General features: G+C 44.4%; 1 protein-coding gene across 15 annotated transcripts in view; it reads right to left on the bottom strand.

The window, feature by feature from the left end:
- The window catches only part of nrxn3b (neurexin 3b), a 270,562-nt gene that overhangs the window by 208,324 nt on the left and 42,712 nt on the right, over positions 1–19,526 (bottom strand). The window lies entirely within an intron of this gene.

The raw sequence follows: 19,526 nt of genomic DNA, 5'->3' as shown, positions 1-19,526 counted from the left end.
ATTGCTTGGCTGAGGGAAAGTGAAAGAACAGTGAAACGGGGGAGTTGTGTTTCCCTATGATCTGCGATGAAATAATTGACGCTTTCCCTGCTCCGTCTTACATGGCCGTCTGTTTAGGTTTCTGCTGAATCCATTAGAGACAAGGTCAAACTCAGCTGTGTGTTAAGTTGGACCTGGAACCAGCTTCTAAAGAGCTGGAGCTGATTAGTCCTCGCCCAAGGACACTCTGCTCATGGCATCACCTTCCAGAAATCTCTGCCTCCATACCGAACAAATTAGCTACTTTGGGTCTTGGTAACCGTAACTATGTAATTACCTTCCAGCAAAACCATTTTGAACGCATCATTCTGTTTCCATTGTGTACTCACAAACGAGCCATCATGGCCATGAGTGCAAAATGGAACGGCACAAAGAAAGAGGAGAAACAAAAATGCACAAAGGCTGCAAGCTGGAACGCTTCCGCTTGTGTGTGTTTTTTTTTTTTTTTGTTTTGGATCAGGCAAAGTGTAAACTTCAGGGAGCAGCGCCGTGGAGCTGAGAGAAAGGAAAGATACAACAGGAGGGTTCTGAGAGAGAAACAAATGGAAAGTGGAGCTGGGCTGTGGAATGATGGGGTGCCGATTCCGGTCGTGGAGAAATTCAGCCCTCGGCGTCAAACTCGTGACAAAACAAGGCAAGAGGAAATAGTGAGGGAGGCAACAAAGGCCCTGTCAAAGCCCTCATCCACGGGCTGGGGGAATAAATAAATACAAACCATTGTTAGCACTGGAGACAGCACAACACAGGGAGGCAAAAGAAAACACAAAGCCTCCATTTCTACTGATTTCATATTTCTAATCTTAAAAACTATCAGGACGGAGAAGCTGGCTGATTGTATATTCATAAAAGATTGTTCTTGAACAATGGTGTTGGACTTCACAAGCGAAACGATCGTTTCCAAGAAGAAAAACAACAAGTGGCATGTCAGTTCCATCAACTCTGCCACTGTCTTTTTTGAAAAGCTTTTCAGGTGATCAATAAAATATAGATTTACTACATTCTTTTTTTTTAGCTGTTTACCAAAACACTTGCCAAAACTCACAGTTGCAATATCAACATGGGCTTCAATTGAAAACACAAGCTTGAATACCAGCACAGTCACATCCGAATAGGAGGAAGGATCACAACCCTTGTACATTCAATTAAGGACCAATGATAATGGGACAATTAACTCAAAAGCTGTTTCATGGACAGATGTGGGATATTCCATCTACTGTATATTTCTACTTCCACTTCTAGGTAAAAGTAGTGGAATTAATTTAGCAAGGTAACAGTGGACAAGGTAACAGTGTGGACAAACTTTCTGAGAGGTAAAATAAGATCCTAGTGAGATCAGCAACATTAGGGGGCTCGGATGATCTTAGGATCCTTTCAGTGATAAAAAAAAAAAACATGTATCCATTCATAACCCCCAGCCGTGAAGTACACTATCCAGGAGGACATGTGACATATCATTCTCCTAGGTGTCGTAAAGAGAAACACAGAGGGCTCGCCACAATGTGCAAACCATTCACAAGACTAGATTAGACTTCAACAAAATCTCTTAGAAAGTAACAACACACGACTTTTATGTTTTGAACTGAGAAATGTAACCAAAAAAGAGAGAGAGAATCAGTGAAGTGGGGCCTCTCTCACATCTCGCCTGAAGGGCCTGCGCGTACGTCTGGTGGCATTTTGACATGCATGGTTAGACTGCTTACTTTGCAAGTCTGTTAATGGTTTATAAATTGCTGCTTTCCCGAAACGTGTCCCTCGATGTTGTATACATCTGTGCGGCCGCTATACACAGTGTACCGCACTCAACCTATTCGAGTCAGAAAGACTGAAAACACAAAGAAAAGCCCCGTGTGCTTGTGAGTGTGAGTGTAGACTTAGTGATCCTTCACATCAGCTGCAGACACCTGATCTCGTCTGCTCTCACCTGACCCAAGGTAGACAGGTTGCTGCCATGGCAACCCCCTGCATCTATCTAGCGCGCTCCTGTTAGGTTGACTATCTGAGGATCACTGCTCAAATTGCAAAACAAGCTTACAGAGCTCAACATGATCTTCATTTTAGTGGTCCTGACAGACGCTCTAGCAGAGAGGTTTCAGCGGTACCATAGTTTGTTTGTTTGTTTACCAAGAGCACATTACAAATCACTATTCATCTCTGTCGTAAGGTCAGTATTATAATTCATCCAAAACCTTCACAATTACATAGTTTGTGTTTGGTTCTACTTGTCAAACACCAGCATCAGCACAGAGTAGCCTACAGATCGTTAGCCTTAGCCTTTAGCCTCTTATTCTCATCTTTGCACATAATCCACATCTAGTACAACCTATAAGTACAACATAATAGGGCTTAAAATAGTGTATTTTTATTAATCTTGTTCAATAAATTAAATCCTCATGTTGTATGATAATAGAAAACACAAACACCCATTCCCCCTCATAACCTGCTATATTCCAATCATCTTTAATCTTTTACTCTACATTATATTTTGCCACTGAATACAAAAAGCGATATGTGCTATGTTTACCATATTTGTATTAAATACAGAGAGGTAATTACAAAGTAATTACTATAAAGCTGTTAAAAAAAAAAAACATCAATGCAACATTGCTGCTATGAATAATAGAGAGAGCAAATTGATATAATGTAATATTTGTGCACTTCAGCAATATTAAACCTGTGGTAAGTGTATACGGATCCATAAAAACCAGGGGAAACGTATTGCCTGTTGAGACATGTCCTGCACAGATCTGTGGCTTTCATATCGATCATATAGCGGGGTCATTTTCCCCTTTTTTCACCGTAGTCATCAATATTCCATTCGCGCGCTGCCCGGCCCGTGCACTGGGGGCCAGGGTTCGATTTCAAAATCCACTGGAAGCAATTAGCTCCTTCATTACCATCTCCCATTCTCTTCCGCTCTCCCTCGCCGCACACACCCGGGCCGCCTCGGCTCTCTCTCCAGCCTGACCTCGAGGGCCCCCCCGAGCCGCTGGCGCCGTCACCTCACACAGCAGCGGTCCACCACCTTCAGCCTCTTCGGGAGCGCTGCAGGACATCCAACTGGCCCTCGCCGCCAGAAGAGAAGCAAAAGGGCTCGCAGCACGTAAAGGGAAATTAGATGATTTTAACGATAGGATTAGAGATCTGAGCCGTTGTGATTATAGCAGCAAAACGCTGACTTGAGCTGGAGAGGCTGCAACTGCACGGGCAACAAAAGCCTCACCGCGCACGGAGGCCATTCAGGCAAGGAGAGTTCTCTGGCGAAGTGAACTCAATTAATGGTGACACCCGACACATCAACTGCGTGTTTGCGCTACGTTTTTTTTTTTTTTTTCAGATAAACAAGCCTGAAGTTTGAAACCTAAACATAGAAAGCAAATTTCCGCTTTTAGCCGCTCGCTTTTCGTGAGACGCCCTCGGGAAGTCGAGGCCATTCAAGGTTGCAGTGTCATGCCACAAAACGGCCACGCCCCCTCACGCTCTTCCCATCTCTCCCTTTCTCTCCTCTCCTCCCTCCTTGTCGAGTCCACTTCGTTGTTTCCTTCTTTACCGAAGAGAAAATAGCATCACTTGATAATAACAATTAAACCAGCACGGTTAGCCTGATGCAGCCGAAAATGAACAAAGTGATTTGCGGCTTCTCGGGGGAGGGGCTGTCGCCAACTGTGCAGCTTTAAGCTCCGTGGTGAGCCATCACATGTCAAATGAATTTGGAACATCACGGATGACGTCTCTCTCTTCAAAGGCAGGCGGCACTGTCAGACAGGCTTATGTTAGAGGGAGATTTGGTAGAATGTGTCGTCGCATGGTAATATTTCCCTTGCCAATTACAACCAACGTACTATGTGAAATTATTCAATTCAATCAGGGAACAAAAGTACTGACGTTAGCAGGAACAAAATCTGTGCATGTGAGATTTCCTTCCAGATTTCTTTTCCAGTCAAAAACCACATGCAGACCGCTCTGACTGCGTCCTCTTCGGGACAGCTTTAATGATGTCACATGACATATCTAAGAGGTTAAAGTGAATTGTCACCCTGACACTTCTTCTCTCATCTCGTAACTCACGTAACCTTGTGAAGCCGCGGTGGACGACCTGTCTGAGACCGGCTTTCGTGTCTGCGAGCGCAGGCCGAGCAGGGAAGAGTGACAAAGAGGGAGGCGAAGGGAGGGATAAACATAAACAGAACTGACAAAGAGGAAGCGAGACAAAAAGGACGGGAGAGATAGAGGCGGAGGGGGCAGGAAGAGAAAGGAGAGTGACAGGAAAGAGGGAGAGTTTGGGACACAGGGAAACAGAGGAAGCGCAGGAGAAGGAGAGTGTGAGTGTGCCAGATGGAGAGATGGAGAGGCAGAGGCCCTTCCAGTGGCTCTCCAGAGAAACAAAATGACATTAAGTGTTGAGACAAGCAGTAAAGAGGTGTCCTGCTGGCTCGTGACTCCTTATTACTGCGCCTGAGAACACAAAACACCAAATCCTAAACTCTCCCTCATTCGCTTCACCTCCCTCAAAACATCAATACTCACCAAATCCAACATATTCTCAGTGTTTTTTACACCTGAGCCAATTCCACAAGTGACTGACTTTCTAAATTAGTCCAATAATTGTGATTTGTTACGGACCCCCTGCTGAAAAAAAAATACTGCATTTAGACATCAGAAGGCTTCATTATTTATACAGCAGTACACGCTCATTCCGCTGCAATATTTACAAAGCACATAAATAAAGTAGACCCTTCTCAACTTCAAAACACTCAAGCAATGGAACGTGCTGCAGGGGGAAATGAGGCAGACTTAAAAGAATGCAGCATTGACTGCGACAGAGCATGACTCATTACGGGAGACGGGCGAGCACTGTACGACATGGAGGAGAAACGGAGCGGTCAGCGTCCACACCATATGAAACACTCTCAGTCTGCAGCACCGCGATTCCCCTCAATGGGCCGCTAATTTTATTAATAGACTCGCGCGGAGAGCGGGTCAGCAGGTTTAATTCAGTGCCTCTCTCTTCTTATTAGTTGATGATGTGCACAGGCTAAGCCCTGTCAACTTGTTGTAGGGAGGCTGCGGGAACACAGTTCGCACGTAAAGACGGATTCTTGAAGAGCAAGCTTTGAAGCTCGGTGTGGTGGACCACGACGCCGCCTCCTTGGCAGCGCACGGTTCTTGGAGCTAATCACAAAGTGGGCAAAGAGTTGAAGAGTGAGGTGACATGAGATGATAGTGACCGCTCCGAGATTTATTCAGAACGTAAGGAGTTAGTATATTTAAAAATGTAAGAAGATGTTAGCCATATATGCCATATATATTTGCTATAAAGTTGGGAATTTTAACATGCAGGTTTATGGTGACTGACTCTGAAGGGGTCAATCGAGTTCTCTAATTATTGATTAATAAAGTAATAATCATTACATTAAAACTGCTGGAGATTATCATGGCATGCAAAGGATGATCACCCACAATTGTGCAGACTATCTGCGCTTTTAGATGATCAGCACTGAGTTCAAAACATCTAAAATATGTTTTCCCATGCTGCCCTGACTTTCACCAAAGCTGATGAAGATAAAAGCGGAACAGAAAATGTTCAAATGCATAATTAGGCAACTATTTGCGAACGCATTCTCTGTAACTATTTTTTTAGACTGTGGAGTTATGTAGTGTTTTCACATTTTAAATGTCAGTTTTCCAATTTCCCGTTAATGGGAGCGTGTCACGTTGATGTGTGTGATTTTAAAATGCTCGCCTGTATCCTGTGAGTTTGCTCTGAGATAACATTCAGATGCAGAGCGGAAAATAAAACCTTCTAGAGATTCCAGAAACGTCCTCGCAGCAGCATACACAACGTAAACACTGTAAACAGCCCTCCCGGAGAAAAAGGCGTAAAAATATTTGGAAAACTGAATGGAATTTTGTAATTTATCTGCATTAGCACGGACATGGCAGGAGGCTTCCTTCCAGCGTGTTGTTCAGCATGTGTGCGGGGGGGGGGGGGGGGGGGGGGGGGCGTTTGCGTGCCGCCGGAGCCCCTTATTGGCTGCTGATGGTGGAGTCTCCACGGAGTGAGTGATGAGGTTTGGAGTGACAGCAGGAGGGGAGGGGAGGGGGGGAGGTGGTGTGAATGGCAGGAAAGAGCGATGGAGGGATGGAGGGTGTCTGAAGAATGGGGGCAGGCGCCTGAGGTCCAATCCCATCAACTGAGGCAATTGTGCGGAGCGAATGCTGGAGTGAGGAGGTGGGGGTGGAGGATGAGTTTGCAAAGAGGAGAGAGGGAGGGATGCGGTGCCTGCATTCGCTGTACAATTAAGAGCGATGTCTGGATCAGCGTTACACTACTAGGTCGAATTTCTGTGTGTGTGGGAAAAAAAAATGCATTTGAGTGTGACATTAATTGCAGGAAAACACATTTTCATTTTGGTTCTTAAACAAAATGAAATGAAGAAGTGAGATTGTACAATAAGTTGCAAAGAAAATGTTGTTTAACTAACAATATGTAAAAATACAAGCGACTCAACAATGTAAATATCACGCTGAGAGTGGAATCACCATAATGCAGTCAGCAAACATCTGCCGCCTGGTTAGAGGATAAAATGTATCGCCGTTCAACTCTAATTTTATTCTCGTTTGCCTGGCACTCATCCACGACTGCTGTCACCGGGAATGCTTCAGCATGCGGACTTATTGCGTCTGAGTAAAACCAGCAGAACACGACGTCAAACACATTAGCGTCATCAGCTGTTTGCGGAGGGGTATAAGGCAGACGCTGGTCTCTGATGTGGATAAAAGTGTTTCATAAATACTGTCAAACTATTCGAATTACCACACACTCCAGTTAGATCGTATTTTGAGTGGTTTTCTATGTGGATTTCTATATTATGGAGTCATCCGCAGCCGGCATTAGTTCCGGCAACAATCAAACGATCTTTTGACAGTGTGTCTCCTGAATGCAGAGTATTGCATCAGCCTGACAGCTGCCATCCCGAGCCAAAATGGAAAGTGACGGCAGCGAGCGCTGCGTTGGTTTCATATTCTCCACCATTCAGCAGCGTCTTGATGGACTTGCATCACTCTGCATCTGTGTGGGTCCGTGAGTCATTTGTTTTCATTGTCTGCCTGACACATTATATGTTCAACCATAAAACGGCCTTTTCCTGCTTCATCGTTTGATTGCATTATGCTACAGAGAACGGATGCATGCGCATGCTGTGTTGTGTAATTTGCTGTGAGCTTCCCCGAACAGTGAGCCCGTCGCTATTTAGCGTTTCTTGCATCCGCACATACGTGTGTACAGACGTGCATCTTCGTGCATGTGTGCACATGTGTCCGAGCAGAGTCTTGCATCATGGAAGAAGCTTGTGGGCTGGTGAGGCCTTTCCCTGGAGAATGTCAATCATCCGGAGCGACGTTGCCTTATTGGCTATTATCTCGGCTGTCAGAAACCTGGCCGCGCCTCCACCTCAACACATCAGTCTCTGTCAGTTCACAAACCGACTGTGGATAGAGCCGTGGAGCACGGAGCTCCATGCTACTGTTATCATCGCGTTCAGTGACACAGGACTCCGTCTACAAATATCAGCTCTTGTTTTGAAACCTCCGCCACAAAGTAAATATTTTATTCCTATAATGAGAGGACCACTTATGTTAAAAGCTATTCCAAGTTATTTTTATAATCTACTTCACCCTTGAGACCTACGCGCAGTAGCTCCTGTATCGCTGCACTCCGCCCACACATGCAGAAAGTGCAACTAGAAAGCACTCAACAACTATCATGTTCAAATCACGCTGCACTGTCGCACATATTTAAAAGCTACAACTGAATCACTTTTAAATTTGGTGGGTTTAAACAACAGAACGGCCACTTCATTAATGACATGCCCTGTATTTGATTTCTTATGTGGAAATGTCTGCACATCTCGCAGCTTAATTGAGCATTCTTAATTACAGATCCGTGGATTCCTCGGCTTATTTGCTGCTTATGTTGACACAGTTTCTAAATGCGGAGTGTCACATGGGAACCATGAGAGCCAGTATAAAGTCCACACTCGTAATTTCCACTTTGAGGTTGATCTGAAGGTTTTCCACCAGTTCTTACATCCAGAGTCCCACACCTCTATCGCTTAAAATAACATGGTATTGGAAGGTGTGGTATTTATTTATTTATTTATTTATAATAACAAACTGAACAAACCACAAGATTAAAACATATTGATCATTTGTATGTCATTTCATCCACTTAGCTCAACAGTGATGTTCTATTAAACAGAGTCAGCTGTAAAGACAGTAAAAATTAGGCTAAATCTGGCGCCAGTTAAAAACTGAGCACTTTAGCCAGCTGCTATACAGCCATCGTGACATGTTTGTTCTTTATTAAATAGTATTTAATCACATTATTTGCATTTCACTTGTTTAAAAAGAAGCAATAATATCCCTAGTAGTAATCATGAACTAATGAGTGAGAGAGAGAGGCAGGCAAAGTCCCTCTATAGCACTTGAAACAGATTAGCACACATTCCTAGTCGAAGCTGAGGCCATCTAATATTTATTACCTCTATAACCTACTCTCCTGTGGACCGGCAGAACATTTAGCCGCATGCAGGGAGGTGAGGGGTTAAAAGGGGAACAGCGGTGCCATAAAAGGGACAATGAAATAAACATGACTCACTGTGAAAGAGCCCTCAAAGCCAATATAATCGAGATAGCGGAGAAGAGCGGGGTGCCAAAGGCAGTTAATGACAAGCGCCCTCCTCAGCCTCCGACGGTGACCTCTCCTCAATATTCACACTCAGTGCTGTTTTAAGAAGGAGGTGAACAGCGATTCGGTCGCATTACGGTGCGCTCAGACGCTGGAATCAGTTCTCATTCCGAGACGTCGGGATGAAACGACCTCAATGAAAGAATATCTCTGCTCACACGCAAATATGTACAATGACTATTTCTTGGAAGAAGCCAGGAAGAAAGCTGCCGACAACTAAAGGAAACATATTCAACACTTAGCTTTACAAAATGAAGAAGAAAAAAAACACATCTGTAGCTTTAAATCCAGCTAGAACCAGTTGTAGCCTGTAGCCAAAACAATATGTGACTCTCACTGTGTGTGTGTGTGTCTGTGTGTGCATTAGTGAGTGCAAGCATTTGCAGCTATGTGCTCCTTCCAGAGATAAGAGTAACAATGTATTACTCTCACCTTTCTCTGGCTCCTCCTTTTAACCTTTAGCTACAGGGATGATTGCGAACTTTACACATGCAAGTAAATGCAACACTGCGATGTCAAAGGCTATGTGCACAGTATACATGTCAGAACACAGGCGCATGCAAATCCATCATCATGTGGGAGAAACCCTGCTGCTAGATGCCCGGCCACTGTGTGGACACTTTTTCACTCTCAGTCACTCTTCATCCTGTCCTCTTCCAGCCCGTGCACATTTTCTCCAAATGCGTGTGCATGGGGGGGGGGGGGGGGGGGGGGGGGGGATTTTAAGCCTCATTTTTGCTTCCCAAGCTTGTTTGGCTGAAGGAAATAAGCACTTCCATTCCACAGCCTTCTTTCAGCCGTCTAAAATTAGTAGAGGGGATCAGCGGGCTCTTCGAGGAGAACCGGCTACTGTCCGCAAGCTCCTAGAATCTGCTTCCCTTGCGTTCAATTAACAGCATGTTTATAGTAGATGATGTAATCTTCATGTTCCTTGAATGCGCACATGCGATACGACATGAGTGGGTGTTTTATGAAAAACAGGTGCCAGCTGTGGCTAAGCTGTGTCCAAAAATCCTGTTTGGCTGCAATCAAACGAACTGATTCTGACATGCGTAGGTAAATACAGAATTACTGTCATTGAGGAAAGTGGTATTTACTATTGGCGGAGCAGGGTCGGCCCACACTTACTATAACTATGCTAATCCCAGCCTGTTGGATCAGCACCACTGACATCACATCAATGTGTCTTCAACCAGAATTGAGCAGAAATTACACATGAACTCACGTACAAGCTCGCGTGCATCAAGTTGCAATTGAAAATGCACATTAAAAAAAATTAAATAATATGTATGTACATAGGCACATATGATCAAGGATAACTGTGGATGCCATGTCAAACCTCACACACACATTGCCAGCTGCAGTGTAGCTTCGAAGTCAATAACATTATCCCCTCTCCATCTCAGCGACGGTTATTAGTCTGGAGAACCAAATGGCTCACTTCAATGACACTCTGGAGATGAAGGGATAAATCACTACACTGAAAGGATGAGTGTTCACGGAGGGGAGTGAGAGAGAATTGGAATAAGAATCACGGAGAGTAAAGGAGAAAAAAATACTCTCCGACAGACTCAGACTAAATCGGGGAGGTATGACTTTTTTTTAAGTACCGAAGATGTGAAGACAAGTCATTTTGAACACAAGGACTGATGTTCAGCCTCACAAATCCACCTCTTTCAGAGTGTCCTACCGCTGAGTCTCCCTCTCTTTTCTTCTTTCCCTCTGTCACAGTCACTCTCCATCTTCCTCCCCTTTGCTTTATCAAATAGAGAAAAGGTGCTTTATTTGGCCTGGTGCTCTAAAAGCATCGCCCTTTGTCTTTCTCCTACCCCCCTACCGCCAAATCTCCTCTCCTTTTCACCCTGCTCTCTCCCATGGGACCCTTCAAAACACAAGGAGAGAGGAACAAACGCCAGAAGGCTCACTGCTCGTTGGATAACACACGAGTGAACACCTCGTGGACTCCTGTGCCCTAAATCCGCTGTGCAAAGGACATCACGTCAACAACTTTAGGCTGGTTCCAGAGATTTGAAAAAGGAGCGAGTATTCAGGGTGTAACTTAGGGCGTAACCTAGACTCAGAAACCTAAATAAAGTATCAAAACGCTGATCTGATTTTAAAATTCATTTATGCGAAAATTAAATGAGTACATCCTCGTTGCTTGTTTTTGCTTTAATATACAGACAAACTGTGTCATTTGTTGATGTTGTGTCATTTTCTGATCTGATATCCATAGCAGCTTCTAAAACCAGTACAAATAACTATAGCCAAAATAAATCTGCGTGAATGGGACAAGGCAGAGTTGGGAGTACGCCTTAGCCAGGCTCAGGGAAAGATTGTTAAAAAAAAGTTACTTGATTAATGTCGGAAAGACATTGCGGCTCATATTTACATAAAAATTCTGTTTAGGTTATGGGACCTTCATCTACACGGTTAAAATAATGTCACATGTAAATGGACAGTGGTCAATCAAATGGCAATTTCCAAACAAAGTGTCACCTGATTCGTCTGCTTCAACCTTTGCCTAAATGCTGCTTTGTCTCTTAATATCTGTGGTTCTAGAGAGGTTTGTTGGAACCAGTGAATATTAAATAAAATGTTACTGTCAGATTAGTAGAGACTGAAGCCAAAAGAAAAAAGAAACAAGACAATCTCAAGTGTGTTCTGTCCAAATCCAAGTATCTGTGTTTATTTCACAGTGCAAATAATTTAGAATTGTTCAGTGTATATTGACCTTATTGACCATGTTGATACTATATGTGAGTGCAGGGAATTGTTCTCTGCTTATAACCCATCTATTTGTACACACAGACAGTAGTGCACACACTCGGAGCAGTGGGCAGTGCAGTGCGTACAAAGAAGCCATAGTATCGGCTTGAGGTGATACTACCCAGCACACAGGGCAACAAGCAGATACAGTCAGCGACTGGAATTTATCTGAAAAGCATTTTATCTTCTTCTGAAAAATGTAATAAAAATAGGCAGTGCTACACTATTATTATATTTTTTACCTCCTGACTGAAAAGAAAAAAAAGTGAAAAGAACTCCATGACAGGACATGTCCAGAAGTCTTTTCGCTGGTCTCATTCCTCTCAAATCAAAAACCTCATGCAACAGTCGTGTATATGTGGGCACGGACCAATCTAAGCAAATGCCAATTCCTGTGGGACAGCTGGTCGTATGCTAGAGTGGTCAGCTCCATCCTGCGGGCTATCGCTCCGAATGTCTATTTCTGGAGTCGGCATGACAGTGTGTGTCTGTGCACATGTGTTTGACCAGCGAGAGCTGGTGCGGAGTGGCACTCTCGCGCTGCACCAGAGGCTGCTCCAGATGGACGAGGGGCTGTAGTCCTCGCGGTCTAGGTGGGGTAGGTTTGTGTGGCGGCGGAGGCTTAAAAACGAGGCACGGTCACTGGACTTGTAGCATCGTTTCCACTTAAACTCCGTCTAGCCTCCTTCCCCATTTCACAGATTTTTAATTGACTGCCGTTCCGCAAAAAGCCACGAGAAAACAAACACACACACACACACACACACAACCGTACTTACATTACATGGGTGAGCGGATAGCGATGGCGGTGATGACGATGGCGATGGCTACGGCTACGACGGCTTATTTAAATGTCTCCGCGGAGTTACGTGAGCGAGCCAGTGAAGAGGAGCTAATTTACACTGGCCAAGGAAGAGGAGAACAGAAAACAGTAGGAACAAAGAGCCATAACAATAAAGTGCTGTTGCTAAATCTCCGTGGAGCCATCTAGATTATTCCAATGAGCTCATGAAATCACCATTAGATGAACACTGGGCTCAGTGATGCATATTTATTGCACATTTGTATATCGGTGCGTTCTTTGGTATTTGTCGAACACTTTGTCCGGCGCGTGCTACATCTGAAACATTAATGAGCAGTGGTGAGATGAGAAGAGGGGAAATTTGCTGAAATGCCGTAATGAGCACGGCTGATTTGTAATTATTCACAGTGACACATTTAATCTGATGTGGTTGAGGAGTCAGGAGGCTGCGGCTTCGCAGTGGAAGCTGCTGTTACTCAAGTAGGCAAATCTATCCCCGCTTCAGCTTCGATTTTCCCCTGAGCTGCACAGGGACAAACAATTTGCAAATTCTCCAGAGTTAAAATAAGATATCGTGGCAAATTTCTGGTTGCGTCACGTTTTGAATCACATCCAGGGGACAGCTTAGACCCTGAACTGGGACACGACAGAGACAGACAGCGCGGTTTCAGACTGTGGTCTTCCTGCCGTCTCCGGGGGTTTGCAAACCGGAATGACTGAATACGTCATTCGTACACAGCCGGACACATGTACGTGTAAACCTCGGGTAAACGCGCACACAAACCGCAACGGGGTGACATCACCAGAAGAGACGGTGGCTGGTAGACGGCAGGAGACCGTTACGTAAAAAGGTTGATTTTGAGCCGCGCGGTGGAGGACATGCAGGGCAGAGCGCCACGTAAACGCTCAAAAACTTATTACGCTGTAAATTTAGACCGGTAATTCATAAAAGATGACCTCAAACCAGGCAACGGCTGGGCATAACGAATGAGGAATAGTGAGGTCGGAGGCTTTGGAAGAAATCTCAGCACGCGCGGGATGCATGTGTGCGCGTGAGCGTACGCGCATATGAATGAAGCTGTTTTTTTTTATAGGACTTTCAGCTTCAATTTATGATCCATTAACTTGTAATAAGTGCCATACGTTCCCTCCTGCCCCGAGAATCAACAGCGAGGGGAGTGGTGAGGAGAAGGGAAAGGGCATTTAGAAGTCGACCACACAGCTACACAATGCGGCGATTAGTGCGGTTCCAGCATATGATGTGGCATTTAACAGACGCCTACATAAGCGCAGCGCCACGGAGGCATCGTGCTGGATTCATGGTCAGCCATCCCCTCTGGACTTGCGCGGCTTTGATGTTTCAATGCAACGTTATTTCCATCTGCACGAGGATCCGGCTCCTTTCGGACGGCGCTCACCCAACCGGAGCCGTGCTGCTGCAGCCGTTTTTCACAAAATGATGGGAGTTTTTCGTCCCATTTCTTCTTCCCGTGTTTTGGGTCTTTAGTGACTCAAGGAGTTACTCGGCGGAGTGACATGTCAGTAACTCCACTTTTAAGATCACAGCCACAGACATTCCCGCAGTGTCCCCGTAGCTCACCTCCTCCGTGCTCAGCAACAACCCTAATTGAGAAATTGTCCTCTAAAATGGGCCCGCGTTCGACTGCCACTCAGCTTCCAGGCTGCGGGAAGTGTCAGACGTATTTTCTGCTAAAGTTTCTCGGGTACAGAGAGAGGACAAGAAGTTTTTTTTGACAATTATTTTTCTGTATTTCTTTTACAAGAAAACCCAAGGTTCCACATCAGGGCCACTGAGAAGTAAAAACAGCAGTGCTGGTAAGTAGAGAAGTAGAAGCCAGTGGAGAAGTTTGGTTATTTGGAAATCTAAGTTCAGGAAGAGTTGTCTATGAGTGCAGGAAATGGTGAACTTAACTGTACAAATCAAAGACTTAATGTGCAGAGAGAGGGGAAGATACTATAGGTCAACTGTGTTTTATGCACAGTTTTAGAGGATATGACTGTGTTCAAATGACATTAAAAGGTCAACTCTGGGAACTTGAGACTCGGAGAACAAAACTGCATGAAAATGCATCCGAGTTGAACATGTGTGTTTGTTCGTCGTTCATCGCAGGAATCGTACGTCACAGGAAAAATGGTCTCATTACTGCCCTTCCTCTCAAACGACCGTCAAACACTCCTGCTCTTACTGAATCATTACCTGGAAACAGCGGGGTTCAAAATAAAATGGCCGCCGTTGAAAATGTCAAAGACTGTGCAGTAATTGGCACACACTCTCGCACAGCGTGGCGAACGACGAGGAGGGTCTTATTCGGGGCTAAAGAGAAATTAACAGCGTTTTTCTGAGCAAACACACACGCCGCAGAAAAAGAAAACAGCGCCGAGAAAGGAAAAGCAAAGAGGGAAAAAAAAAAAAAAAATCAAATACTGGCTAAATCAACAACTTGGGAACAAGCGGTGCAATGAATATTCCCGTTAGTCCCTGAGGGCAACACTACAATCTGCATACAGGAGTCTTTTCCTCCCGCTCCCCTCTTTTCTTCTGCAGCTTGACTTCAAAGGCTTAACTCTTTTGCAGAATCCGAGTCAGGTCGGAAGGGGGGAGCGGAGGGGTGCGCAAAAAAGCGCGCAATATGCTGAGCACACGCCATATCGCACATCTCCCACTCTTTTATGTGTTAATCACCATCAGCGCAGCAGCGGCTGGGAGACAAATGAGAACGTAATGAAGATTTAGGTCGTGGGAAGCGACTGGAGCAACAGCCACGCCAACCCCTCACCCCCGCCGAGTCTCCCTGACATCTGCTTGCTCCATATTTCGCACGCGCTTGCGCTACTACCTCCGAGTGTTGCGAGCATATGCTGCGTAAAAGGAAAACATCCTGACCTTTCAAGCTCGGCCGTAAAACGCGTCGGCGGCGGCGAACTGGGCACCTCCCCGAAAAGAATCAACTAGTGGGGAGTTTAAACATCTGCGAGGCAATCGCTGGTAGGCTGAGCCGGTTCATTACCCGGAATGGATGCGGCCTCATTTAAATCGTGAGAAAAAGGAGCCTCTATAGTCTGTGATGTCTATAAGGTGTCTCCTGGGAGAGAGAGTATGGAAGGAGGAAGATGGGGGAAAGAGAACAAGAAAAGTCCTTCCAGAAAGGAGTCCGGGCTTTGATATACAGTAGCAGGCCTTTCCCTTTAAAAAAATAAATAAATAAGTAAAAAAAAAAAAAAAAAAAAAAAAAGTCAGGCAGACAGAGAGCTCTATCAGTGCCAAGCCACACATCTATCAGGAAAAGGCACTAAGGCTACTGGGGATAAAGCACGGAGGCATGAAGAGAGGCTATTTCCATGGGGAGTCCTTGCAGAGGCCAGACCCAACCTGCTACTGAAGCCTAGCAATGAGAGGTCTCTCTGGGGGCCTGCAGAGGATAAGAGGCCCCGGCGGAAGAACTCTCACGTCAGCACTTCAATCACGCCTAATCCCTGCTTAGTACACCCACTGTTATGGCAAGGAGAGAGAGAGAGAGAGCGAGAGAGAGAGAGAGAGGAGAGGAGGGGGAGTGACAATGATGAGAAGGAAACCTAAGAGAAAGAAAGATGAAGAGAAACAGAGGGAAGATAAAAGCTATGAGAAAGGAAAAAAGATTACGACAAGGCAGGAGATGAAGGAAAATTTGCCAGAGGAACCATCAAAGGTGAGCGAGTGGAAGCAGCGTGTGAAACCGAGCGGCAACGCAAACTTGGGGGCGTTTAAAAAAATTCCGAGAAGCCTCTGCCGACGCATGCATTTTTCATTTTTCTTTTATTTTGTAATTTTCAAACTCCTATCCAGGTCAGGAGAAATCAGAGCAAACAGAAATGATGCATGAAATATTAATTAACGTGACTACGCGCGCACATGTTTGTACAAGAAAAAAAAAGAAAAAAAAAAAGAGGAAAATCTCCCAACTGACGGTAAAATTAAAACTTCAAAGAACATTACATCTCCCACATTTATTTTCAGTTAAAGTGATGCGATGGCACGATGGCCCTCAGTTTAGATTCATCTCATCCAAATTACAACACGGAGCTCCGGGTCCATTTTAAGCAGGGTGAAAGAGGATATGCTTGGCTGTCTTCTACAAAGAAAGTCCCTGCCACACCACCAGAAATAAAACCAGAAAACCAAGTGTTCCACTTGTCAGACAAATTACATGTTCCCACTGCACGGGTCTTCTTCAGAGACTACTCGTGTTGTTCGGCGGCAGATAGGATAATGCGAAAAAAGGCAAAGTGATACAATCTCTGTGTAACAAAAAGTAGCACACAACTGTAGAGACTTGTAAAAAACAGCACTATGTTATATTTTGTAAATCTGGAGATGGAGACATCAGAAGACACGAGGGGGAGGTGGCTGAAAATCTGCAGAGCTGGTAGAAAACATCCAAACCGTCATATGTGCAGTGTGTGCGCGGAAGTTTAACCACATGGTTGTATTTGCGCATCTACACGCATGTGTCTGAACGGAGCGATGGGACGGTGAGAGGGGAGAGAAAAGAGGGATGGAGATGAAGCAGATGGACGAGGGGAGATCAGTGAAAGAGGATTACGGCGCGTCAAACCATCATTGCACTCATAAAATCAGTCCACCCACATTGCTACAGAGGCTTCGGAGCCAATGTAGAGCAGGGATAATTTAAGACCCACAGTCTATCTCCCGCTCTTATGCCATATAGTAAAGTACCGCTGAAATGGAAGGGACAGAGGAGACACTTTAAATTAAGCGAAGGGATTCTACAAGAAAGGGTGATTGAAAGTACATTGAGTTAAAGTGTTCAGGGTAATTGTGCAGGAAAGCTGTGAGAGGATTTCTAGTTAAGAGGTCAAAGGGTATGTATGTGTGACTAAGTTGCAACGATGGAAATAAAGACTGAATCTGAGCATTGCTTTTCACACGTCTGATCTTCGCTTACTACAGCGTAGAATGTCAATATGTATTTACCTTTACATGAAATTCAGAGCTGCTTTTCTGTCTTCTTTCACTTTCCTTTTCCCACAATGAAATACATATATGTATGTATTTCAGCGGTAACAGAAAAATTGTGGGGCACAGGCTGCCTTTAAAACACAAATTAACATGCTCTCATTACCAATACTAGCCCTGCAGAGGATGTCACATGACGAACTTCATGATTACACAAATCCTCTCTTCTATATGAATGTGATAAAGCCAGAAATGTGTCACTTGTAAGTTAAAAGCTTAAAAACTTGAGTTATTACTACTGAATTATTAATAATAGCATCCAAAACATTGGATTTGCTTGTGAATGTATTAATATTTTCTCAAATCAAATCAAACCTTGGCCAAAAGAAGAAACAAACAAAAAAAACTGATGAATAAAATAACGTTCACAGCATGTTGCTGAGAACCAAAAGGTTCATTTCAGCACCATGGTCAGCAACAGAGATTACTACGTTAACGTTCCCTCAGACTACCCAGTGTTTCAGCACCATGGACAGAGTCTCACTCAGCCTGTTCTACATGGATTATTCAAGACACACTACAGCTACAACACAGCCTGGAAGTCAGACCAACACATTTTTTTGTGGTGGAGAAATTGGTCTGAAAACCCCGCCCTTGGGAACTGATTATTCTTTGACAAAATCAAATCAAACCAATGAGCAAGCTTTATGATGATGTCATCTGAGCACAGTTGAGTTCAATTAGTTTAACTGCTGCCATCGTAAATCGACATACGACAACCAAATAATTTCAAAAGACGAATAATTATCGGTGAATAAGGCATTGTCAAAAATGCCTTGACGTCACATACTTCGTTGGGGGGACATTTTAGGTCTATCCCATTGCTCACACATGTATTGTATCTCTGTATCAATTGAAACATGCTGCATAATGAAATCCAAATGGAGTGTTACCAGACTCATAATCTGACAAGAATTCATTCTGGCTACAACTTGGCCATAAACCAACTCCAAGTCCAACCTAAAGTGAAGCCAAAGCCTGTGAAAATCCACTTCCTCCGTGTTCAAACATCGAAACATGGAAACAAGTTATCATTGTAGACAGTTAATATAATGCTGAGTGTTCAAGTTTCCATTTTTCTCAGAAGTTTTGTTTTAATTAGTTATTTATTAGTTAGTTATTTGACGTAGAAACAGTATGTGATGTCATGACAATTGACAGTTGCCACTGACAACAGCTCAACAGTGTGCAAGTAGGAAAAATAAAAATAATTGCATGTATAATCCAACCTGTCTTTGCAACCAGAACAGACAGAAACTATTAATTAAAAACAACGCCAGTGAGTCGGGAGGAAGTGTGGATGGGTCATCGATAACGGGGCTCCACAGTTCTGCACGCTGGCTCCACATTTGCAAGATGTTGTCGCCTGTATCCCCAGGATACTAGTGTCAGTGTGGCCAATGGGAGGAAGTCGACACGTGTCGTCCATTTTTTTTTTCTACAGCCATGATTGTTTCCTAATTAAAGTGTCATAAGTGCCTGAACATCAGCTTTCATTATTGCCCTACTTATTATTCCTAGCAACACCCAATCTGAAAAAAGAAAAAAAAACTGTACACAGCATGTCTAGATAAGACGTGACGAGGTGTACGTAAATTAAACAGATTGTAAATGGCAAAACTGTCTAGAAACACGGCCACATGTTCTTGAGTTTATTTATTACACACAGTGGAAGGCATATTCATGTTGTGCCTGACAACCTAATGCTTTTCTTTGAAGCCAGTGTTGCCTTAAGAGGTGAAGGCTGGCAGACTTAGTATCCCCTGAGAGAAAGTCTCATCTTCTCTTTGAAGGCCTGCCAACAAGCAGGCATTCCTGGCTCACTGGTCAATTATACAAAACCCTCTCATCCCATCCCATCCCAGTGTCCAACCTACCAGCTGCCCTTGAAAGAAAAACAACAGGCTATAAAAGACAACAGGCTAAACGACGACAGGGAACCTAAGGAAGGATTAATCTGCTGCCTTACAATCTTTTTTAAGTTGCGTCATGTGCCATTGTGTCATCTATACAACGCTTGCCGTCGGTGCCGTCCCACACGTCTGCCACCCACTCGCTGAGCGATTTCCCACGCACCGCGGCTCCCAGCACTACGTCACGCTCAAAATGGCCGACGATTAACACCATCTGCGGTG

The sequence above is a fragment of the Mugil cephalus genome, chromosome 21 (genome assembly GCF_022458985.1).
Source record: "Mugil cephalus isolate CIBA_MC_2020 chromosome 21, CIBA_Mcephalus_1.1, whole genome shotgun sequence".
Taxonomy (NCBI): Eukaryota; Metazoa; Chordata; class Actinopteri; order Mugiliformes; family Mugilidae; genus Mugil; species Mugil cephalus.
The sequence above is the reverse complement of the archived record's forward strand: the minus strand, read 5'-3'. Positions and strand labels throughout refer to the sequence as shown.